General features: G+C 46.1%; 1 long non-coding RNA gene across 2 annotated transcripts; it reads right to left on the bottom strand.

Moving 5' to 3' along the window:
* Nucleotides 1-651: 651 nt before the first annotated feature.
* Nucleotides 652-12,567, bottom strand: LOC137315151 (uncharacterized). Of its 2 annotated transcripts, XR_010961325.1 has the most exons (4): nucleotides 12,502-12,567; nucleotides 8,814-8,978; nucleotides 3,073-3,202; nucleotides 652-1,805 (listed from the first exon to the last, which is right to left on the bottom strand). It is a non-coding gene; the product is annotated as an uncharacterized lncRNA (long non-coding RNA). The 2 variants fall into 2 exon arrangements; XR_010961324.1 differs by lacking the exon at nucleotides 3,073-3,202.
* Nucleotides 12,568-26,516: the final 13,949 nt, after the last annotated feature.

Raw genomic sequence — 26,516 nt, 5'->3', positions numbered from 1 at the left:
AGAGGGAAAGCGAGTGGCTGTGGTGTGAATAATTTATCAGAATGAACTGTTGAAACTTCTAATACATTTAAACATAGAGAGTGTAACTTGAAGGTGTTATTATGATGTTGTCAGTTTGGGCGAGTTTTGATTCTAGGACTCGCTCCTCATGTTTATATCACTGTCAGGTCCTCACTCCGTTTTCGTGAATGTTCCTTGTTTCCCAACAAATCTCTGAACATAATTAAAATTTACTTAAAGAATAGAATCTGTAATTTCGTCATCGCATTGGATTATTCGGATACTGCAGTTTTAAAGCTCGGAAGGATTCAATAAAAAACAAGGTCGATTTAATTAATACTTTTAAATTTAATTTTAATTGAATGTTCAAAGTAATGTTAATTAACACATTTTTTTACCCAACACATGTTCCCTGACACCAATAACCACAGAAATGAACTGTTAACTCTCCGAGTTGGATTGTGTTATTGGGACTTAAAGATTAGATTTCCTCTAACGCTCTGCTGCAGTCTCTCCATGTGAATCCCAGCCTCTCCTCTCACTGCAATTGAATCATCTGTCTCCTCATCAGTTGCTTCAGTTGATCAACATTCCCAAACCATCTGCTCCTGACTCCCCTCCAGCTCCGACATGTTATTTTCCATATCTGCTTCCCAATCTCACTCACTGGCTCGGTCTCCAGCTGCCTTTCCCGTTTACTGCCAGCCTCTATCGGCTGTCTTAACCCAGAGCAACAAACCAGCCGCATATCTTCCTGTCCCCTCATCTTTCCGACATTCGCTCCATTTCCCGTCCGTCTAGAGGCCAAATCCGGCTTTAATGCGCTCTATTCCTACTCGGTAAAACCCCTTCTTCCTTCACCACCGACACTGCGCCCTCACTCGGCCCTTCCAGTGGACACGGTGCTCACTTTGTTCACTTTCTGTATCGATTTCCCAATTCATTTCTCTGCCCGGAAACGCTGCCCAATTCAATGAACTAGTTTCCACCGTTCGATGCAGCAAGAAAGCGGGAAATTTCACCCCAGATCCTCCCAAACTGCTGCTTTGGCTCCAAGTCTGATCAGTAATTTCCCCGCTTTCTTTTCTCTCTCTCTTACAGTTAACTTGGTGGCGATTGTGATTCTGTCCCGAGGAAAGTGCGGTCTCTCCAAATGTATTGGTCGCTATCTGTTGGCAATGGCAGTGGCCGATCTCCTGGTCGTTACAGCTGGTGTGATATTGAGGTGGATTGGTGCGATTTATTTCCGAGGTTCATTCCTGTTCATTACTCCCGTGTGTAGTTTTATTATTTTCTTGAGTTATGCAACCGGGGTTGTTTCTGTTTGGTTAACAGTCGCTTTCACCTTTGATCGATTTGTGGCCATTTGTTATGAGAAGCTGAAAATTAAATATTGCACTGAGAAAACGGCGGCTGTGGTTCTGGGAACAGTGAGTGTTCTGGGCTGTTTAGAGAGTCTCCCCTGGTACTTTACATATGAACCTGGAGTTATAATGCATAATGTTCCCCTGGGTTGCATGCTTAAACTGAGCTACCTTACTTCCCCTGCATGGGCCGCATTTGACATGTTTCACCTCACTTTAACTCCTTTCCTTCCGTTCTGTCTGATTTTGCTGCTCAATGCTCTGACAGTCAGACGTATTTTAATCTCCAGTCGAGTCCGCGGGGGATTCCGCAGCCGGAGCAATGGAGAGATTCACAAGGATCCAGAGATGGAGAACCGAAAGAAATCCATCATTTTGCTCTTCAGTATATCGGGCAGTTTTATTGTGTTATGGTTGCCACGGGTTGCATTTTACATTCATCTGCGAGTAACAGACATTCGGTATTATTACTCCTACACTGACCCTGTTTATATCACAGAAAACACATCAGTTATGCTGCAGCTTCTCAGTTCCTGCACAAACACGTGTATTTATGTCCTGACCCAGACTAAATTCAGAGAGGAGCTGAAGAACGCGGTAAAATACCCACTCAATCTAATTGTTAAATTAGTGAGATCACAGAAAGAGCTGAAGGGTTTCAAGCAGGAGAACTGAATCCCATTTCATACTCCATCCTCCACACTTCCCAGGGGACGGAAAGTACATTTTAAATTAGCAGCACAGAGCCATGAAATGATCTTAAATCGGATTCTGATGTTATATTTTATTGATTATCTGATATATTGAGGCAGGATTTGCTTTGCAGACAACATTTGAATTGTTGATCAAAATGGCAGCATTAAACAGCTCAAATGTACTTATCCTAAATGACCGCCCTGCAAAATGGGCAAATCTGGCAATCAAAGTAGCTGCGGTGGGCCTGATCGGAATCGGTGCACTCCACGTAAGTGGTGATATAGAGAGACAGAGAGAGGGAGAGGGAGAAAGTGAGAGAGACAGATATACAGAGGGAAAGAGAGAAACAGAGAGAGAGAGAGACGAATCGAGACACAGAGAGACAGGGGGAGAGAGAGACAGGGAGTGACAGGGAGAAAGCGAGAGAGACTCGAGAGACTGAGGGATCGCGAGACAGAAAGAGAGACAGTTGCAGAGGCATAGAGAGAAAGAGAGTGATAGATAGAGAGAGAGACGGGGGTAGAGGGAGAGACGGAGATAGAGAGAGAGGGAGAGGCAGAGAGACAGAGGGACAGAGAGTGAAAAAAGAGAGAGACACACATACAGAGAGAAAGAAAGACAGAGTGAAACAAGAAGAGAAAACAGGACCGATATTATAAAATTATAATTTGACGCTTATTTTTTTTTTGGTTTACTGCACATGAACACACCATAACCAAAAAAAAAGAGAAAACAGGGAAAAAGAGAGCCAGACTGAGAGGGAGAGAGAGAAAGACCAAGAAACAGAGAGATAGTGGGAGCGGTGGCAGAGAAAGAGGTAAGCCGAGAGAGTAAAACAGAGCATGAGAAGGAGAGAGAGAGAACCAGAGCGTTGGGTATGGAGACCACTAGTGAAATGGTCAGTTGCAGGTGCCGTATAATGCTTCAAAATATAATCATTTTATAATCCCCCTATATGTAATTCCCTCTCTATAAATATGGGTTTAAATTTATCCCGACCAACATTTCTCACCTGACTTATGGGAATGAACTTTCTTGATCTCCGGCCGTCGAACATTCCTCCCGTAGTGATCACATAAATGGAATCATAGAATCTTACAGCGCAGAAGGAGGCCATTTGGCCCATCGTGCCGGTGCCGGCTCTTTGAAAGACATATCCAATTAGTCCCACACCCCTACTCTATTCCCATATCCCTGCAATTTTCTCCCATTCGAGTATGTATCCAATTCCCTTTTTAAATTTACTATTGAACCTGCTTCCACCACCCTTTCAAGTAGTTCTTTCCAGATCCTAACAACTCGCTGCGTAGAATAAAGCCTCCTCATCTCCCCTTGGTTTTTTTGCCTATTATCTTAAATCTGTGAAAATTGATAACCGCCTCTCGGACCAATGGAAACAGTTTCTCCCTATTTATTCCATCAAAATCCCTCAGAATATTGAACAGCTCCATTAAATCTCTCCCTAACGTTCCCTGCTCTGCGGAGAACAATCCCAGCGTCTCCACTTTCTCCACATAAAAGCAGTTCATCATGCCTAGTACCATTCTTGTATGTATCTCCTGCAGCCCCTTGAAGAACCTGACGTCTTTCCTAAAGTGTGGTGCCCAGAATGAGGCATATCGGGTGATTGATGAAGGTTTAGCATAAATTCCTTGTTTTTAAACTCTATGTCTCTATTTATAAAGCCAATGCTTTTTAATGAGACTTATCAATCTGTCCTGCCGCCTTCAAAGTTGTGTGTACCTAAACCCTTAGTATTCTGTACCTACAAAACTTTTAAAATTGTACCATTTGTTTTATATTGCCTCTCCCCATTCTTCCTACCAAAATGCGTCACTTCACACTTCTCTGCATTAAATTTAATCGGCCACATGTCTGCCCATTTCACCAGTCTGTCCATGTTCTCCTGAATTCTGTTTCAATTATCAAGTAATTGAATTGTGTCGAACTACCGTGTAGGATATTCACTGCTGCTTCTGGAGTGTGTGTGTGTGTGTGTGTGTGTGTGTGTGTGTGTGTGTGTGCCTGTGTTTGTGTGTGTGTATGAGAGAGAGAGAGCGGAAGAGAAAGAAAGGAAGAGAGGGAGGCATGGAAAGGAGGAGACACAGTTACACAAGGGGACATAATAAAACAGGCAGGCAGAAAGTGAAAGTGAGAGAATGGGAGAGTCAAAGTCAGAAACAGATATAGAGATAGAGGGAGAGATAATAGGGAAGAGAGAGACAGAAAGGAATAGAATGAAAATGCATAATAATAATCAGTGACTAAGGAGGAGAAAGGTAAAGACAGAAAAAAAAACATGAGAGACCACTAGAAAGACATAAAGACAGAGAGAGATATTGCCGGAGAAACAAACAACGATAGTCAGAAATAAACACAGAAAGGAAAAAGCATGAAGTGAAGAAACAGAGGGAAGGCAGCACGTGGGCCAGAGAAAAGAAGTGATATGGAGAGAGACAAAAATTAAAATAGAAAGACACGGAGAGAGAACACAACGACAAAAGAAATATAATGATCAAAATACAAAGAAAAGTAAGACAGATTCACATAAAAGGCGGAGGGGTGTGGCAATCTGTGTGAGTGAGATCGAATCAAAGAGGGGCAGAGATGGAGAAAAATAAGGAGATTTATTAAGACAAGAGAGAAAAATAAAGGAAGAAAAAAAGCGGAGATATATTATATATATATATATATATATGTGTCAGAGAGAGAGAGAACGCACTCATGAATGGAACCAGAGAAAGATACACTGACGAGGAATTACAACGTGCTAGAATCGGAGAGATAAATAGACAGAAGAAATCAATTCAAAATAACCAGAGACTGATAGAGAGGCAGAGGAGGAGAGGGTCAGACATGAAGTAAGACAATAAGATAGAGAAAGAAAGAGGACTAGAAAGCAAGGAGAAAATAGAAAACAGAAGAGAGGAGGAGAAATACGACAATTCAAACCGAGATTGAAAGAAATGGAATGAAGTACAGAACCAGATGAAAAGAAGAGATCGGGAAGTCAACTCGCAACAGAAAGAAAGAAGTAGACAGAAACAGAGCTGGAGAGAGTGGGACATAAACAGAATGAAATAAAGACGGATGAAAAAAGGGAGAAGGAAGAACGAGGTAGAGAAAAGGAAAACGGAAAAGTAGATACACAGAGAGAAACAAAGAGCGAGATCGACAGAGGGAATAAAAAGAGAGAGAAGGATACGGAGAGAGAGGTGGAAAGATAAAAAGACGGATGAAGTCAGAGAGAGGGAGAGACAACGAGGGAAAGGGGCAGGGAAGCTGATGTGAAAAAGAGACAGAGAAGGCAAAGAGAGAAGATAGGCAGCGTCATGCAGACAGAGAGAGAGGCGCATAGAAAAAAGCCAAGAATAACAGGAAGAAAAAGATAGAGATACAAACAGCACCAGAGAGACAGAAATTAAAGTAGAAATGTAAAAAACAAGATTGAAAAACACACAGGAGATAAACAGAGATAAACGATATACACAGAGGACAGACACGTAGAAACATGAACAAAGATAAAACGTGACAGCAAGGTAGAGGCAGAAACCATTAAATAGCCAAATAAACTGTATGATCAGCCTGGAGTGTGAGGGTGCTGACTAGCAGAACAGCAACAGATGAAGCAGGCCAGACAGTTCATGTCTGTTCTGGGGTTACATTTTTGTGGATTTAATTTTGACAGTTCGAAAGGTGATACCTGGAGGCTGCACAATAAAATCACTCAGTCTTATTTACCTGACCCTGACCATTATTTTCTGTGGGAGATTCGCAGCTGCTCTGTGAGGCAAACATTCTTCCGATAAACGAAAGCCTGATATTAAATCGGCTTCAGCACGTCTGAAGGTAAATGACTTTTAAAAGGTGGAAGGACTGTTAATCGGATTGTTAATGACACATTGTAAAAGAAGATCACACAGCGGAGGATAGATCACCATGTCAACAAGAACGATTCCAGGGGGGGCTAGAGGTAGTTAGAACACCTGCGGACTTAATTTCGTTAAGTTGTGGACACTGAGAGAAAACAAATTTGGTGTCAATCAATCGTGGGTTGCATTTGTAAGAACGTATTGTTGACAAGTCATCGTCCCAGAGGCGTGGTTCTGTATTCAAACGGATTTTATAAGCTGCACAGAAGTTGAGTGGGGAGAGGCACAGATCCACCACGACTGTCCCATCCTCACATTTCGCTTCCTGGCAGCACCACCTCAGCTGAACTGTTCATTATACTCACTAACACACAGCTTGGTGCCTCCATGCAGGTTTACAGATTGCCTGTGAAGCAGGTGACCTGACTACATGAGAAATGCACGCTACACAACTACCGTATCAATCAAAAAATATCTGCAACCTTCCCAGCAAGCTTGAGCCAACCATGAGCATATCACTTTCGTTATGGGGTTAGTTTAAGGTGCACATTTGATTTCCAAACGGTTATGGATTTGGGGGATTCAGGATGTGTTTTTTTATTGTTGCTAAAGCAATTCTAAATCGGTCTTAAACCCAAGATGTTGATAAATTCTAATGTCATTTTTACTAGTGTATTACTAACAATAATAAATGATTGTTTTCTTCATCAAGCCAAGGTTTATGCCTGAAGTTTCTTTCGGCAACATAGCTCATTAAGTTAAATGTAAAATTAAACCTTTTGCAAATTGAAGTCTAAAATCATTTTGCACCTTTTTTTATTCCTACATTTGTACCATGTGAAACTCCCCCAATAAGTTATTGGATTCTGTAATAAATCACAATGTACTCTTAACCCTTCTACAGTTTTGCTAAACTAGACAGGACCCCGCAGCACTCTCCTGCTCTGTTACTTTACAAATATTGTTATTGTTTCAGCTTAAAGAAAAATATGAACTTTGGAGAAATAAATTAAATCCCAGATCAGAGCTATATTTAGATTGAGTCCAACTTTAATCTGATTTATTCAATAAAAGCTACAACGACATTCTTTACATAAAATGAGTAATTTGACCTTTCCTCTGAATGTCTGGTCTCTCCTTCTCCGTAAGCATTATGTTCAAATAACCAAATGTTAAATGTACATTTTCTTTGCAGAAATTCACCCTTTCTTGTTTAATTCCCTCACTGCACGACTGCACTTATGTTTAACAGCAACTAGTTCCAGTCTCACTCAGTTTGTATCTTTAACTAGAGTGGAACTGTGATTTAACAGGAGCAGCAAATGAACCTTCTCCGTGTCTCTCAACACAACAAGCATCCGCCTTGTCCCTCAGTTAGGTGGCCGCTTTACCCATCAGTAAGACGGCTGCCTCACTGGCGGCCATTTTGTTTCATATTCAGGGCGGCTATTTTGTTTAAACTTCATGATAACACTTTTTTTAACATGGCCACTTGTCCCTCAATAAATTACCTCCGTGCAGCGGGCCATTTTGTTTCCAGTTCAGGGCAGTGAATCTGTTGTTCACAATATCATCATAGGTACGGCACAGGAGGAGGTCATTCGGTCCATTATGCCTGTGCTGGCTCCTTTAAAGGACAATCCAATTAGTCCTGTTTCCTCCTCTGCTCTTTCCCCACGGTCCGAATGGGGGCTTTTTGTAATAGTTGTTATAATATATAAATACAGGTTGTTTTTGTCTATCAAGGTCATTTCCCAATCTTTCACACTTTAGATCCATCTGCCTTATAAACTGGGCTTTGTTTCTGTGTAAATGAATGTTAGTGAGAGGTTGAGCCTGAAACTAAGTGAGGGATCTTGCTGTGGATTAGATTTTTAAAAACGATTTATTGTTTTGGCACCTCTGAATGTCTAGAATTTGTTTTAACACGTTGGCTAATTGGAAAAAGCCACAAATTGGAAGTTGACCACAAACTACAGGCGTTTTATTCCCTGCTCCAGGAACAGAAGGGAAAACGAACACAGGGACCGTTTGGATTCTGCAGCAAACGCTAACAAGGACAGACAGACAGACCGGCACGTTTAAGGGGGAGTTTGTGAGTGCGTGGCAAAGCAGGAGAAAAAAAAAAACCTGCAAACTTCAATTGTGGAGAGAAGCAACATGTGCTCTTCAGGCTGTACTGAGTGTCTTTCTCTTTCTCCCCATTCCCAACTTTTCTCTCTCCTCTTTAGATTATCTGCTTTGTAAATGGGGATTTCGTTTGTCAATGGTGTTTGCTGAGAGATTGCCTGTGTAACGGAATGAGTGCGTGAGTGAGTGAGTGTGAGTTCGATCTGGGCTCTTGCTGTGCCTTTTTAATCCCTTGCTTTGATTTTAATCAATTCCTTTATCTCATTCTAACTCTCTGCAGAGGATTTTTTTGTGTAAATGCTGTAACATGAAGACGTGGAAAGCTAAAATTTGGGAGGACGAATCTTTAGACAAGAGGCTTTCTCTCCAGAGGGGAATGACCGAGGCATTCACCGGAGGTGGCTCTCAATGGGGCTCACGTGAGCTGTATCTGGTTAACTGTGCGATCACTGGGAGCACTTTGGGATCACTGGGTCACTGTGGGATCATTTTTTGATCATCGTGGCATCACTGTGGGCATTGTCGCACCACAGGGACACTGTGGGATCACTGGGACAACATGGGGTCGGTGGGACACTGTGGGATCACTGGGAGCTTCCAATGTTTCCGATATTACTATTTTTTGTCAACTGAGGATTCCCCTCCATTGTTGTTGACAGGTCCCTCGACCGTGTCTGTCCCATTTCCTGCATTCTGTCCTCACCTCTTCCCCTCCCTCCCAGAAGCACTATAAGGTCCCCCTTGTCCTCACCTTTCACCTCACCAGCCACCACATTCAAGGTATCATCGTCCGCCATTTCCACAATCCCCAGCGTGATGTCACCAACAAATTCATCTTCCCCTCCACTCCCCCTGCAATAAATGCTGGCCGTGCCAGCGACGCCCACGTCCAATGAATGAATTAAAAAGGGGGTTCCTGAAACACAAGGGATTGTGGTTATTTTAGCGGCCATTCGAGACGGATTCTCGGTAAGTCTTTGTATAACTTCGCATTTCCGAATGAAGGTCAGTACAGATAATATTAGTGGGCCAGGACGCTGGCGAAGGGCTATTGAATGACACCATGAGGAGTTTGGGTAAACGTCAGTACAGATACAATTAGTCGGACAGGACGCTGGCGAAGGGCTATTTCGTGAAACCATGAGGAGTTTGGGTCAACGTCAGTATAGATACAGTCAGTGTCGATTGGGTAATCCAGCCTGAGACGGGCTTTGTAATGGTCAGAGAGGTTGGGTGGGCTTTGTAATGGAGAGAGACATCAGGAGGGCTCTGTAATGGACAGGGAGTATCAAATAGGATCTGCTGTGGGTCGTGGGGTGGATAATTGTGTCTGGTGCGCTTTAATGTGCAGAGAGGATGTGCTGTCGTCTGCAATGTGGGAGGGGTAGGATTACATGGGCTCTGTAATGGACAGGGAGGATCAGATAGCCTCTGTAATGGGCGGGAGGATCAGATGGGCTCGGTAATGGACAGCAAGGATCAGGTAGGCTCACTAAATGACAAGGGGGATTTGGCGGGCACTGTAATGGGTTGGGAGGATCAGATGGGTTCTGTAATAGGCGGGGAGGATCAGATGGTCTCTGTAATGGGCGGGGAGGGTCTGGTGGGCTCTGTGATGGGCATGGAGGATCGTGTGGGCTCTGTAATGGGCGGGGAGGATCAGGTGGGCTCTCTGATGGGCGGGGGGATCAGGTGGGTTCTGTAATAGGCAGGGAGGATCAGGTGGGCTCTGTAATAGGCGGCGAGGATCATGTGGGCTCTGTAATAGGCAGGGAGGATCAGGTGGGCTCTGTGATGGGCGCTGAGGATCAGGTGGGCTCTGTGATGGGCGCGGAGGATCAGGTGGGCTCTGTAATAGGCGGCGAGAATCAGGTGGTCTCTGTGATGGGCGGGGAGGATCAGGCGGGCTCTGTAATAGGCGGGGAGGATCAGGTGGTCTCTGTGATGGGCGGGGGCATCAGGTGGGTTCTGTAATAGGCGGGGAGGATCAGGTGGGCTCTGTGATGGGCAGGGAGGATCAGGTGGGCTCTGTAATGTACAGGGAGGATCAGGTGGGCTCCGTGATGTGCGGGGAGGATCAGGTGGGCAATGTAATAGGCGGGGAGGATCAGGTGGGCTCCGTGATGTGCGGGGTGGATCAGGTGGGCTCTGTAATAGGCGGGGAGGATCAGGTGGGCTCCGTGATGTGCGGGGAGGATCAGGTGGGCTCTGTGATGGGCAGGGAGGATCAGGTGGGCTCTGTAATGTACAGGGAGGATCAGGTGGGCTCTGTAATAGGCGGGGAGGATCAGGTGGGCTCCGTGATGTGCGGGGTGGATCAGGTGGGCTCTGTGATGGCCGGGGAGGATCAGGTGGGCTCTGTGATGGGCCGGGAGGATCAGGTGGTCTCTGTGATGGGCGGGGAGGATCAGGTGGGCTCCGTGATGTGCAGGGAGGATCGGTTTGCTCTGTTGTGATTGGGATTATTGCCGAGCTTTATTGTGAGGTGGGAGGAAGGGCGGGTTCTGTGTGTGTGGGGAGCATTTGCGGGCTCATTTCTGAGGGGGAATACAGCCGAGCTCTGTTATGGGGGGAAGGGCAGCCTCTGTCGTGGGGACGGGGTGTGGGCTCTGTTGTGGGGGAGGGGATATTGATGGGCGGGTTTTATTGTCGGGGGGGGGAGTGGGCTATGTTGTGGTGGGGGTGTTGTTGATAGGCGGACTCTGTTGTGGTGGGAGGTGGTATTGCTGGGCGGGCTCTGTTGTGGGGGGGGTCGTTGATGGGCTCTGTTGTGGGCGGGGCGGTTGATGGGCGTGCTCTGTTACCGACCGGCCTGTGATGTGTGGTAACATGTTTCGTGTCAGCAGTCGGCGCCTTCTGTATTCGGTGAAATGGCTTCAAACTTCTTCATTTTGGGATATGGGAAGCGAATGGGATGGGGTTTGATGGATGCAGGTTTATGGGGAGAGAGCTAGAATTTTGAGATCTCAGTGCCTCAAAAAACTCTGATTTTTCTTAAAGATCCGTTTAACTCCCTTCTTTCATTTGGAAACATTTCAGAATTTTTGCAGTGACAGAAGACAGATTTGTTTAAAGGTTTTCACAAGTCTCATGTACAGACCAGGAATGACCCGGGTTTAATCCATATTCTGTGCTTAGTTATTTGATACCAGATGGAACAATACAACTAGACTGAGTGCCGCTGGGGTATGTCAGGTGTAAAATCCACCAGGGCTCCTGCTCTCGATGGCGATCCAGTGACCCCGGTACCGGGTTAGAACACCATCAGTGAACGACACAAACTCAAACTCAAAGCTCAGACACCTGGGCAGCAAACTGGTGGCAACCAGTGACTGTGGAACTGAACCATAGTCTGAGTTTGCACTTTAAGGGGAGGACGAAAAAATATTTGGAGAGGTGGAAAGAAAAAATAAGTGACCAAGTGATGAACTCGCCAAGGCTTCTTCGACAGCACCTCCAAAACCCGCGACCTCTACCAGCTAGAAGGACAAGAGCAGCAGGCACATGGGGACAACACCACCTGCACGTTCCCCTCCAAGTCACACACCATCCTGACTTGGAAATATATCGCCGTTCCTTCATTGTCGCTGGGTCAAAATCCTGGAACTCCCTTCCTAGCAGCACTGTGGGAGAACCGTCACCACACGGACTGCAGCGGTTCAAGAAGGCGGCTCAGCACCACCATCTGGAGGGCAATTAGGGATGGGCAATAAATGCTGGCCTCGCCAGCGACGCCCACATCCCGTGAACGAGTAAAAAAAAAATTCAAACAATGAGCACAGTGAGGAGGAGGAGTGTGTGAGACGGGGATTTACAGCTTTGGGGGAAAAGGAGAGGAAAGAATGTTCCATAGATACTAGAATTTTCTGTTCTGAATTTTTATCCTCTATTTACAGTGATGACGTTTGTAAACTCCATTTGCAGGGTATTAGAAGGGGAGGATTTGAAGACGGGAAACTCAAACGAAACATCATCTCAAGCTCTGACAGAGTCTCTCCATTCACCAGGACCTGAATATTAGCGGCCTTTGAATGTGGAAGGAGAATTGTTTGTCTGGTCTGTCTGTGGGAAGAGATTTCAAACATCAGTGTGACTGGAAAAGCACCGAGACACACACACCCGAGTGAGAGTGTTCCAGTGCACTGACTGGGGGAAGAGATTGAACCAGTCACAGAGCCTGAAAAAACATCGCACCATTCACAGCGGGGTGAAACCGTGCACGTGTTCTGTGCGTGGGCGAGACTTCAGCTGATCGTCCAACCTGGAGAGACACAAGGACACCCGGACCATGTAGAAACCGTGGAACTGTGGGCCTGTGGGAAGGGATTCAATGACCAGTCCCAGCTGGAAACTCATCGACGCAGTCACACTGGGGGAGATCGTTCACATGTTCCATGTGTTGAAAAGGATTCACTCTGTCATCCCATCTGCTTACTCACCAGCGAGTTCAAACTGAGGATAGACCGTTAGTCCGCTCCATGTGTGGGAAGGAATTCACCAATTCATCCAAACTGCTGAAACACCAGCCAGTTCGCACTGAGGATAGACCGTTCGTCTGCTCCATGTGTGGGAAGGAATCACTAATTCATCCAAACTACTGAAGCACCAGCGAGTTCACTTATGACTGCAGGGGTTGGATTCTGCTGTTATTGCTGAAATCACCTCGAGGGCTGAACCATGTTCATTCTGATAGATGAAGCTTGTTTCTGGTTATGTTACTAACCCATGTAACTGGGCTGGGGTTTAATATTCTGGATAAATGTAAAGTAAATCAGCATTGTTTTAAAAACGTTGTTGTAGATTTTGGTATTTCCCACCTGAGTGTTCAGCATCACCTAACTGGAGCTCAGAAAGGACGATCCGGGGGCAGGATTTTACGGTGGGAACAGAACTTTACCCTGGACACAGTCCTTTAGGGCCACACTGAGAGGGGCAAACGGGATTTTCGTCTTTCTTGTCTCTCTTTACTGACAGCAAAGTCGCCGTGGGGGTCAATCTTGATGCGTCTAAGAAATGTGTCCGAGCTGCTCTCTTCCGTGGTTCAGAGCTCCTGGACAGGGAAAAGAAGATTCCTTTACACCTGTGTTCAAAGCCGGGAAGAACAACGGTGAATGCTGCGAACGTGTTCTCAAATCAGAGATTGGAGCAAAACCGTGGTCTGTTTCACTGAAACGGCAGGATTAAGATTCGAGTTTAAAGATGACTGGTAATTGTTCTTTAATTGTAACAATTATTTCCGCTTAAAATAGAATCACTGCACCGTGCAGTGTCCACCAGCGGACGGCGACATTTCCACCTTACTGGAACCACTGCACCGTGCAGTGTCCACCAGCGGACGGCGACATTTCCACCTTACTGGAACCACTGCACCGTGCAGTGTCCACCAGCGGAGGGCGACATGTGTCTCCAATTGTAATCCTCGCAGCAGTGAGTCACTTCGACCTTTAAAGGTAAAAGAACCAATTAAAGAGCAACCTGTGGAATTATTGTCACTGGGATATATGCTATCAGTTTTTTTTTTGTACTATCATTTCTTGTTTCTTGTAAAAGATTGACTACAACCTGTAGTTTTTGGTCATTTTACCAACTGTGCTTGGATGAAGTTTACACTTTAGCGAATATCGTCAACACAGTTTAATAAAGCCCTGATTTATCAATCGTATCAGAGAACACAGAGTGCATTCTCGGAGGATTGGACAGAATATGGGAAGAATTGAGTTATGACGATGGGTCATGAGGGATACAAGGAAGTAGTGGAGATGGCTTATCTGTGATCGAGACAATGGGAATAGAGATGCCACATAAGATGACAAGGTCAAGCATGTTGCCGTGAATATGGATTTTAATGGAGCGAGAGGTTAATGGAGGACAGGAGGCCAGTGATTTCCGAGGAGAGAGGGCAAGTTCATTGATTTCAATTTCCAACCGAACTTATAGACTGGTCGGAAATTTAAGAAAAGGAAGGAGACAGCCTGAGAGAGTCCAAGGTGGATGTCTGAGTCCTGTGGTGGGAAGAAATTGAGTTGCAGACCAGGTGGAGACAGCTTGAAGCATCGACATTCAATGTCCGCCTTCGGGACAGTATGGGATAGGAAGTGATCCCAGGAGGTGTTCGACGTGCAGAGTATCAGTGGGCGTACAGCTGGAGGTGAGCGGGAAAGGTAACAGTGTCTGTTCCTTTAACTGGCGACCGCACAGTAACAGAGGGCGCACTATCCCTTTAAGTGCCGACCCTTCCTCGCTGCAACATTTTCTTTTGTCTAAAATTAATAATAAAACTCCAGAAAATCCAACACATTTATTTATAAAAACTATAATATTCTGGCTCACCACACTGTTGCCTTTTTCATTTGTTTTTAAAAAGGTCATTCTTTTTCAATAATTAATATTTTGAAAAATAATCCTTTATTTAAAAGATAAATGAATAAACATCCCCGGCCCGTCTCCTTGAGTGTTTGAGACAAAGAGACACTGGGTTTGGATCCAACGCACTGGTCAGCAGAATCCCGCCCCCTCCCGACTGTGAGTGGACGATGAACAGACTATCGGACTCCAGTCCATCTCCGCGCTTACTATTGGTAATGAACTAATGTCAATCATCTACACCCGCCAAGTTTGATTTGGGGGGGAGGGGGCGTCGGTGGGTGGAACTGAGGCCCCAGAACAGAACTCCGGCCAAGCAACAGAATCGGTAACAATCGAATTTTCAATTTGCCAATTGAAATAAAGGGCTCAGGCGGCGGGTCACTCCGGGTCTCAGGTTTTCTGATAGGGGAAAGAGCGGCGGATCGCTCTGGGTGTCAGGTTTCTGAAAGGGGACAGAGCGGCGGGTCGCTCTGGGTGTCAGGTTTCTGACAGGGGACAGGGCGGCGTGTCGCTCCGGGTCTCAGGTTTCCGATAGGGGACAGGGCGGCGGGTCGCTCCGCGTCTCAGGTTTCTGATAGAGGACAGGGCGGCGGGTCGGCTCCGGGCCTCCGTTTACTGTTTAGTGTTAAATAAAAAGAGAAAACTCTGCAAACACTCAGCAGGAATGTTTAGTGTCGCCTCTTCACTCGGCGCTGAAAACCCGCTTCTCGCCACGGTAAATTTCAATCAGGAATTCGGGATCTCAATGGCAGGTGCTAGTACCCAGAATACCCGGGAGCTGGAAAACGGCCTATTCATACCAGTGTAACCCAGCGCGCAGGCTCAGTATATGTTTGTTGCCAGTTGCAATGTTGGAAGGGGGTGCAGACAGAGATCGAGGACCGGGGATCGATACAAACCACGATGGGGTGGGGCAGGCGCCGGGAGATAGAGAGCGAGGGCCGGGGATTGATACAAACCACGGCGGGGTGGGGCGGGGTGGGGAGATAGAGAGCGAGGGCCGGGGATTGATACAAACCACGGGGGTGGAGACAGCGAGCGAGGGCCGGGGATCATTTGACACCCCGAGAGGTGGAGATAGTGAGCGAGGGTCGGGGATCATTTTAAACCCCGAGAGGTGGAGATAGTGAGCGAGGGTCGGGGATCAATGCAAATCCCGAGGGGTGGAGATAGTGAGCGAGGGTCGGGGATCAATGCAAATCCCGAGGGGTGGAGATAGTGAGCGAGGGTCGGGGATCAATGCAAACCCCGAGAGGTGGAGATAGTGAGCGAGGGTCGGGGATCAATGCAAACCCCGAGAGGTGGAGATAGAGAGCGAGGGTCGGGGATCATTTTAAACCCCGAGAGGTGGAGATAGTGAGCGAGGGTCGGGGATCAATGCAAATCCCGAGGGGTGGAGATAGTGAGCGAGGGTCGGGGATCAATGCAAATCCCGAGGGGTGGAGATAGTGAGCGAGGGTCGGGGATCAATGCAAACCCCGAGAGGTGGAGATAGAGAGCGAGGGTCAGGGATCAATGCAAACCCCGAGGGGTGGAGACACACTCTTCGGAAACACGACTGTGGGTCTGAGGACCCTGAGCACACGGAACCCGTGCGTGTCCAGAGGGCGGCATCTGCGATGATCTCTCCCATGTGATGGCACCGGTATACCAGATAACCAGCCGCCATCTTGGAAGAGGAAGTTGGGAACAGTTCAGTGATCAGCACGGCGCATGTGCGGCCCACTTGCTACAGGAACAAGGAGTGGGCGCGGATTCAGGGTCTCAGTGACCAGGAGTAAAGTTTGGGCGAGTTTTCCGAATTTCAGTGATCAGAAGCAAAGCGTGGTCGGGGCTTAAGGGTCCGAGAAAACAGGAACGAAGACTTGGGAGGTTTCAGTGTCCCACTAACCAGGAACAAGTTATGGGAGGCGGGGGGGCGGGGGGGGGGGGGCGGTGGGGGCCGGGTCACTGTGAGCAGGAACAAAGCCGGGTCGTGGCTTTAGGGTCCCAGTGGCCAGGAACAAATTATGGGCTAGGGTTCCGGGTCCCAGTGAGCAGCAACAAAGCCTGGTCGGGGCTTCATGGTTCCAGTGACCGGGAAGGTGAAGTGAGAGTGACTGCCCTTGACATCAAGGCAGCATTTGACTGAATGTGGCACAAAGCAACCCAGTAAAATTGAAATCAATAGGAATCGGGGGAGAACTCTCCAGTGGCTGGAGTCATACCAAGCACAAATGGAGATGGTAGTGGTTGTTGGAGGCCAATCATCTCAGCCCCAGGACATGGCTGCAGGAGTTCCTCAAAGCAATATCATAGGCCCAACCATCTTTAGCATTTTTTTATTCGTTCATGAGATGTGTGCGTCTCTGGCAAGGCCAGCATTTATTGCCCATCCCCAATTGCCTTGAGAATGGGGTGGTAATCCGCCTTCGTCAACTTCTGCAGTCCATGTGCTGAAGGTTCTCCCACAGTTGCTTCATCAATGACCTTCACTGCATCATAAGGTCAGAAATGGGGATGTTCGCTGATGATTGCACAATATTCAGTTCCCTTTGCAGCACCTGACATAATGAAGCAGACCGTGTCCGCATGCAGCAAGAACTGGACAACATCCAGGCTTGGGCTCATAAGTGGCAAGAAACATTCGCGCCAGACAAGTGCCAGGCAATGACCATCTCCAACAAGAGAGAGTCTAACCAACTCCCCTTGACATTCAAGAGCACTACCATCACCGAATCCCCTACCATCAGCATACTAGGGTCATCATTGACCAGAAACTTAACTGGACCAGCCATATAAATACTGTGGCTACAAGAGCAGGTTAGAGTCCGGCTATTCTGCGGCAAGTGACTCACGTCCTGAGTCTCCAAAGCCTTTCCACCATCTACAAGATCAACTCAGGAGTGTGATGGAATACTCTCCACTTGACTGGATGAGTGCAACTCCAACAACACTCAAGAAGCTCGACACCATCCAGGACAAAGCAGCCCGCTTGATTGGCACCCCATCCACCACCCGAAACATTCACTCCCTCCACCATCAGCGCACCGTGGCTGCAGTGTGTACCATCCACAGGATGCACTGCAGCAATTCGCCAAGGCTTCTTCGACAGCACCTCCCAAACGCACGACCTCTACCACCTAGAAGGACGAGGGCATAAGGCACATGGGAACAACACCACCTGCACGATCCCCTCCAAGTCACACACCCTCCCGACTTGGAAATATATCGCCGTTCCTTCAACGTTGCGGGGTCAAAATCCTGGAACTCCATTCCTAACAGCACAGTGGGAGAACCGTCACCACACGGACTGCAGCAGTTCAAGAAGGCGGCTCACCACCACCTTCTCAAGGGCAATTAGGGATGGGAAATAAATGCTGGTCTTGCCAGTGACGCCCACATCCCATGAACGAATAAAAATAAAACAAAGAGTATGCGAGGCTTCAGCGCCCCAGTGACCAGGAACAAATAGTGGGCGGTGATTTCGGCTCCCAGTGAACCGCAACAAATAGTGGGCGAGGCTTCAGGGCCCCACCGACCAGAAACAAAGTACGGGCGGTGTTTCAGGGCCCCAGTGACCAGGAACAAAGAGTAGTAGGGCCTTCAGTGTCCCAGTGACCATGAACAAAGTATGGGCGGGGTTTCAGGGTCCCAGTAACCAGGAACACAGAATGGGCGGGGCTTCAGAGTCATAGTGGCTAGGATCAAATAGTGGGCAGTTTTTCAGTGTCCCAGTGACCAGCAGCAAATAGTGGGCAGGGTTTCAGTGTCCCAGTGACCAGGAACAAATAGTGGGCAGGGTTTCAGTGTCGCAGTGAACAGGAACAAATAGTGGGCAGGGTTTCAGAGTCCCAGTGACCAGGAACACATATTAGGCAGGGCTTCAGGGTCCCAGTGACCGGGAACAAATTGTGGGCAGAGTTTCAGTGTCCCAGTGAGCAGGAACAAATAGTAGGCAGGGTTTCAGGGTCCCAATGACCTGGCGCAAATAGTGGGCAGGGTTTCAGGGTCTCAGTGACGAGGAATAAATTGTGGCAGGGTTTCAAGGTCCCAGTGACTAGGAACAAATAGCGGGCAGCGTTTCAATGTCCCAGTGACCAGGAACAAATAGTGGCAGGGTTTCAGGGTTCCAGTGACTGGGAACAAATAGTGGGCAGGGTTTCAATGCCCCAGTGACCAGGAACAAATAGTAGGCAGGGTTTCAGGGTCCCAGTGACCAGGAACACATATTAGGCAGGGTTTCAATGTCCCAGTGACCAGGAACAAATAGTGGCAGGGTTTCAGGTTTCCAGTGACTAGGAACAAATAGTGGGCAGGGTTTCACTGTCCCAGTGACCAGGAACAAATAGTAGGCAGGGTTTCAGGGTCCCAGTGATTAGGAACAAATAGTGGGCAGGGTTTTGGAGTCCCAGTGACCAGGGACAAATAGTGGGCAGGGTTTCAGAGACCCAGTGACCAGGAACAAATATTAGGCAAGGTTGCAGGGCCCCAGTGACCAGGAACAAATAGTAGGCAGGGTTTCAGGGTCCCAGTGACTGGGAACAAATAGTAGGCAGGGTTTCAATGCCCCAGTGACCATGAACAAATAGTAGGCAAGGTTTCAGGCTCCCAGTGACCAGGAACACATATTAGGCAGGGTTTCAATGTCCCAGTGACCAGGAACAAATAGTGGCAGGGTTTCAGGGTTCCAGTGACTAGGAACAAATAGTGGGCAGGGTTTCAGAGTTCCAGTGAGCAGGAACAAATATTAGGCAGGGCATAAGGGTCCCAGTAACCAGGAACAAAGAGTGGGCGGGGCTTCTGCTTCCCAGTAACCTGGAGAGAAAATCAGTCACTCATTTATTGTATTCTCACTCTGCACACAGTGGGTGTAGAACTGAACCCAACCAGAGTAGAGCGAGGGACAGAACTGGGAGTGGAAGAGAGGAATGTTGGAGATGGTGCGATAGGTTTGGATTTCAGCACAGGGAGGAGGGAGAGTGTGTGGGACGGGGATTTACAGCTTTGGGGGAACAAGAGAGGAAACATGTTCCATAGAAACTAGAATTCTGTGTTCTGAATTCCTATCCTGTATTTACAGTGATGACAGGGTATTAGAAGGGGAGGATTTGCAGACGGGAAACTTAAACCAAACATCACATCAAGCTCTGACAGAGGCACTCGATTCATCAGGACCTCAATATCATCGGCCTTTGAATGTGGAAGAACAAATGTTTCTCTGTTCTGTCTGTGGGAAAATGTTTCAAACATCAGTGTGACTAGAAAAGCACGGAGACAAAAACCCGAGTGAGAGTGTTCCAGTGCACTGACTGTGGGAAGAGCTTCAACCAGTTACAGAGCCGGAAAAATCATCACACCATTCACAGCGGGGAGAAGCCGTACACGTGTTCTGTGTGTGGACGAGGCTTCAACCGATTGTCCGACCTGTAGAGTTACAGGGACAGCCGGACCACGGAGAAGCCGTGGAAATGTGGGGTCTGCGGGAATGGATTCAATTAACCATGTGAGCTGGAAACTCATCATCAACGCAGTCACACTGGGGAGAGGCTGTTTACCTGCTCCATGTATGAGAAGAGATTCACTCAGTCATCCCACCTAGTGAAACACAAGAGAGCTAAAACTGGGGAGAGGCCGTTCACCTGCTCCATGTGTGGGAAGAAATTCATTCATTCATCCCACGTCTCTGCACAGCCAGTTGACATGTGACTGCAGGGGTTGGATTCTGCTTTTATTGTTGCTGTCAATCACATTCAAGATTGAATCATGTGCATTCTGGCAGTTGGGCTATGGATCTGCTGATGTTAAGAACCCCAATAACTGGGCTAGAGTTTAATATTATGATATCGGTCAAATAAATCAGCTTTGCGTCAAACACACAGTGTGTGGAGTCCTTCATCTCTCCGGGATAAGAGGAAAATATTTGATGTCCTGTTACTCATTTCCTGATATTGAGAAGTGCAATAGTTCCAACACCACTCTCTGTTTTCTGGCCTTGACCCAACTTCCTATCCATGTTGTTATGATCTGGAATTCACTGCCTGAAAGGTGGTGGAAGCAGATTCAATAGTTACTTTCAATATGGAATTGGATAAGATGAATTTGCAGGGTTATGGGCTAAGTGGAGGAGAGTGGGGCTAATTGGATCGCTCTTTCAATGAGCCAGCACAGACACGATGGGCTGAATGTCCTCCTTCGATGCTGCAACATTTATTTGATTCTTTCTATGATTCTATGATTCTACCTGCGTCTTTTCTCCTCATGCCTCTGCGTAATATCATGGCACTTTTCTCTCGAGTGCTCAAGTTCGAGCTTTGTGTTGCTGGTTTCACTGCGGGGCATACGGGAGGCTTAGAATTTCCTGAATCGCACGTTTCCCGAGGTGGTCACCCCACAGCTACAGAGAGTTCAGGAGGATAGTAAGTGGGTGGCCATCCGACAGGGTAGGAAGAGGCAGGCAGTTCAGGAATCCTCCTGGAGTGTGGCGCTCACGGACCGGTTTCAGTGCTGAATACCAGTGATGGTGACGCCAACTAGGGGAATCCAATCTAGAGCACATCCACGGCACCGTGGGGCAAAGGACTACACAGTGGTGGGGTGGGGGGGCACAGCCATGTATAGAAATGCACACAAATGATAGGTGATTGATAGTCAGTGGGATAGTCAGGCGTTTCTGCAACCGCCGACATGAGTCCTGCAGAGTGCTGTCTCCCCGGTCCCAGGGTAAAGGACGTCAGGGAGTGGTTGCAGAAGATTATGCGTCGGGGAAGGGGAACAGCCAGAAGTCGTGGTCCATGTTGCAATCAATGATATGGGAAGGAATGGGGTTGAGTTCCTGCAAACAGTGTTTCAGGAGCGAGGGAGGAAGTTAAAGAGCGGGACCTCATGTGTGATAATCCCTGGGTTACTCCCAATGCCACGTGCTGATGGGTATCGGACCAATGTCCTCGTGAAGTGTTTAACTGGTGCTCTGGGTGAGGATTTAAACTAAATTGGCAGGAGGAGGGGCACAAGGATAAAGAATTAGAGAGGAGAAACAAGTTGCATAGAGGACTGGGAAAGTCAAACAGCATTAGCATAAAGAGTAGTTCAGAAATAGGAGGGAGCATACAGGGGGCAACGTGAGGTAGAGTAAGATGAGTTTTGAGTGCATGTGCGTAAATGCACGGAGCGTGGTAAATTCAGTTCGTAAGCTGCAGACGCAAATTACCACGTGGGATTATGAAATAGTTGCAATTTGGAGGCCTGGCTCATACATATCAACTTAATATTTCTGGCTACAAGGTATTCAGGACAGGTAGGGAAGGAAGACTAGGAGAGAGGGTGAGGGGGCAGGGTTGATCAGTGATATTGTTACAGAACTGGAAAGGGGTGATATAGCAGAGGGTTCAAAGACAGAAACTATTTGGTTAGTATTGAGGAAAAAAGAGAAGATATTACGATACTGGGTGTATAGTGTCGGCCAAAAAATAGTGGGAAGGAGATAGAGGAACAAATCTGCAGGCAAGTTGCAGAAAGGTGCAAAAAATATAGAGTAGTGACAATGGGGGACTTCAATTATCCCAGTTTCGTCTGCGAAAGTAACAATGTAAAGGGAAAAGAGGGGGATGAATTTCTGAAATGTGTACAAGAGAACTTTTTGACCAGTATGTTTCCAATCCAATGAGGAAGGAAGCAGTGCTGGATCTAGTACTGGGGAAGGAATTGGCGCAAATGGACCATGTTTCAGTGGGGGAGGATTTGGGAAACAGTGTTCATAATATCAAGAGCTACTTATGAAAAATGACAACGAACATCAAATGTGAAAATACTCAACTGGAGGAGGGCTCATTTCAGCGAGTTGAAAGGGGACGAGACACTTTCCCACGAGGGGGAATGGGGAAGCATCAAAAGCTAGAAATAGATGATTAAGGATATAGCGACTAAAAAGAAACATAAAAAGGAGGCTGATGATAAATGTTAGGCTCATAATACAGTGGAGAATCAAGCTGAATACAGGAAGTACAGAGAAGAACTGAAAAAGGAAATAAGACGGGCAAAGAATATGTATGAGAATAGATTACCGGGTAACATAAAGTGGAACCCAAAAGTCTATTCTAAACATGTAAAATAAAAGGATAGTCAAAGGAAGGGTGGGGCCGATTTGGGAAAACGAGATCTTCTTGTGGAGTCCGAAGGCATGGCTGAAGTACTAAATGAGGAATTTGAATCTGTCCTCACCAAAGAAGAGGATGCTGCCAATGTCACAGTGCAGGCGGAGGTAGTAGAGCAATTTGAAAGGATAAAAATAGATAATAAGGAGGTACTTAAGAAGTTGGCAGCGCTCAAAGTAGAAAAGTTACCCGGTCCAGAGGGGATGCATTCTAATTTGTTGAGGGAAGTAAGGGTGGAAATTGCGGAGGCTCCGGCCACAATCTTCCAATCTTCCATCGATATGGAGGCGGTGCGGGAGGACTGGGGGATTACAAATGTTACACCCCTGTTCAAAAAATGGAAGAGGGATAAACCTGGCAACTACAGACCAGTCAGTATAACTTCGGTAGTGGGGAAAGATTCAGAGAGAATAATTGGAGACAAAATTAATTTTCATTTGGAAAAAGCATGGGCGAATAAATGACAGCCAGCATGGATTAGTTAAAGGAAAATCGTGTTTTACTAAATTGATGAAGTTCTTTGCTGAAGTAATGGAGAGGGTTGAGGAAGGTCGTACAGTTTATGTTGTGTTTATGAACGTTCAAACGGCATTTGATAAAGTGCCACGTCATAGACCTTTTGCAAAATTAAATCCATTGGATTAAACGGGCAGTGGCAGCTTGAATAAGAAATTGGCTAAGGGACAGAAAGCAAAGAGTCGTGGTGAAATATTGTTTTTCAGACTGCATCGAAATATATAGTGGTGTTCCCCAGGGGTCGGTAATATGACCACTGCAGTTTTTGATATATATTGATGACCTGCACTTGGGTATAGAGAGTATAATTTCAAAGTTTGCAGATGACACAAAACTCGGAAATGTAATAAACAGTGAGGAGGATAGTAACAGACTTCAGGAGGACATAGATAAACGGGTCAAATGGGCAGACACATGGCAGATGAAATCTAACGCGGAGAAATGTGAGGGGGTGTAGTTTGGTAGGAAGAATGAGAATAGGTTATATATATATATATATATATATATTCGTTCATGGGATGTGGGCATCGCTGACAAGGCCAGCATTATTGCCCAACCCTAATTGCCCTTGAGAAGGTGTTTGTGAGCCGCCTTCTTGAACCGCTGCAGTCCGTGTGGTGAAGGTTCTCCCACAGTGCTGTTAGGAAGGGAGTTCAAGGATTTTGACCCAGCGACGATAAAGGAACTGCGATATATTTCCAAGTCCGGATGGTATATGACTTGATACAAATGGTTCACTTTTAAAGGTGGTGCAGGAACCGAGAGACCTGGGGTGCACGTGCACAAATCTTTGAAGGTGACAGGGCAAGTTGAGAAGGATGCGCAGTAAAAGGGTCTCCACACCTGCCATATTCCCATTCCTGCTCCCTAATGTAAAGCAGTCACATAACTATGTGGCCCTAGATTCCTCGAAACATTCCAAACTCATATTATTAGAGACATAAACGTCTTCCAGTTGCGTTAGTATGTTTAGTTCTTCAATGAATCGTGTGTCGAAGTGCACACTCCTGGCGAGACACCTGAGAGCTGCGTTTTGATAACCCGACGCCGACCCGGAAGCAGGTTCCGATCTCTGAAGGGAAATGATGAACCAATTGGATCTTTGTGACAATCCGGCAATTTTTTTTTGCATATTCTTTTCCAAGATTATTATCTTTAGCTTTCCAACTCGCAATGATATAATTGGACCTCACTGCCTCTGATTTCTAGTTCCCGATATTAATAAAGTACACAACACGGATTTACTTACAATACAGTAGTAGGACAGGCCTGAATATCCTCAATTTAAAACATGAATTAACTTATTTCAAAGATAGTCTGACTTCGTAATATGAGGTCCTGATATCACTGTAATAGTATATTGTTAACGTGTGCATTTTTAACTTTCAGTTAACACCCTGCTGCATTTCCGATGCCCTATGCAAGGGTATTCGATATTTAGGCAGGACAGGCAAAAAGGAAAAGGAGGTGGGGTGGCGTTGTTAGTAAAGGATGAAAACAGAACAATAGTGAGAAAGGATATTGGCTCAGAAAATCAAGATGTAGAATCAGTTTGGGTGAAGTTAAGAAGCACCAAGAGGCAGAAAACACTGGTCGGGTTGTCTATAGGCCTTCAAACAATAGTGGTAATATAAAGGATGGGAACAAACAGGAAATTAGAGATGCGTGTAACAAAGCTACTACAGTAATCATGGATGACATTAAGCTGCATACAGACTGGCCAAACCAAATTAGCAATAATATTGTGGAGGATGAATTCCTGGAGTATGTACGAGATTTTTTTTTTAGACAAGGACACTAAGGAGCCAACAAGGGAACAGGCCATCCTAGATTGGGTATTGTGCAATGAGAAGGGGTTAATTAATAATCTTGTTGTGCAGGGTCCTTTAGGCAAGAGTGACATAACTTGATAGGATTCTTCATTAAGACGGAAAGTGAAGTAGTCCAATCCGAAATTAGGGTCCTAAATCTAAACAAAGGAAACAACGAAGGTATGAGGAGTGAGTTGGCTATGATAGATTGGGAAGCTTCATTAAAAGGCATGACAGTTGATAGACAATGGCTAACATTTAAGGAACAAATGCATGCATTGCAATAATTATACATTCCGTTCTGGCACAAAAACACAAAAGGAAATGCGGCCCAATCATGGATAACAAAAGAAATTAAGGATAGTATTGTAGCCAAAGAGGATATAAAGTTGCCAGAAAAAGTAGCAAGACTGAGGATTGGGAGCAGTTTAGCATTCAGCAAAAAAGGACCAAAAGATTGATTGAGGGGAGAAATAGAGTATGAGAGTAAACTTGCAAGGAACATAAAAGTGGACTGTAAAAGCTTCTACAAGTATGTAAAAAGGAAAAGATTAGTGAAGACAAATGTAGGTCCCTTACAGTCAGAAACGGGAGAATTTATGATTGGGAACAAGGGAATTGGAGAGCAATTAAACAAATACTTTAGTTCTGTCTTGACGGAAGAGGACACAAATAACTTCCCAGAAATGCTAGTGAACCAAGAGACGAGTGAGAAGGAGGAATTAAATGAAATTAGTATTAGTGAAAAAAATAGTGCTGGAGAAATTAATGGTACTTAAAGCCGATAAATCCCCAGGTCCTGATAATCTACATCCCAGAGTACTAATAGAGGTAGCCATGGTAAGAGTGGATGCATTAGTTGTCACCTTCCAACACTCTATACAGTATGGAACAGCTCCTGAAGAATGGAGGGTGGCAAATCTAATCCCATTATTTAAAAATGGAGGGAGAGAGAAAATAGGGAACTACAGACCGGTTAGCCGAGCATCAATAGTAGGGAAAATGCGAGAGTCTGATATAAAGGTTGCGATAACAGGACACTTCGATACTATCAACGGAATTAGGCAAAGTCAACATGGATTAATGAAAGGGAAATCATGTTTGACAAAGCTACTGGAGTTTTTTGAGAATGTAACTGGTAGAATAGATAAGGGAGAACCAGTGGACGTGGGTTATTTGGATTTTCAGAAGGCCTTTGACAAAGTCCCATGTGGAAAACTCAAAGCACATGGGATTGGTGGTAATATACTGGCATGGATTGAAAATTGGTCAACATTCAGGGAACAGAGAGTAGGAAAAAATGGGTCTTTTTCTTGGTGACAGGCAGTGACTAGTGGGGCACAACAGGGATCAGTGCTTGGGCCTCAGCTGTTCACAATATATATATGAGAATACCTACGAGGTGCCCCTCTAATGAAATGCATATGTAGTAAGCTTTCAGTAGCTCAATAAGATGCCTCCATAACAAAATGGCAGTATGGTAAACCAAGGGTTCATATAAGTGGCCCATTTTGCTAGCTAGAATTAGAACAATGAGCTTTTCAATTAGCTTTTCTTTGATCATTCGTTTATGTTATTAATTTTCTGTATGAAAATGTATGCTTTATGATCAATCAAGCAAAGAGATAC

This window comes from Heptranchias perlo, unplaced genomic scaffold (assembly GCF_035084215.1).
Source record: "Heptranchias perlo isolate sHepPer1 unplaced genomic scaffold, sHepPer1.hap1 HAP1_SCAFFOLD_54, whole genome shotgun sequence".
In the NCBI taxonomy this organism is placed as follows: Eukaryota; Metazoa; Chordata; class Chondrichthyes; order Hexanchiformes; family Hexanchidae; genus Heptranchias; species Heptranchias perlo.
Note: the sequence above shows the minus strand (reverse complement) of the source record. Positions and strands in the feature narration are given on the sequence as shown.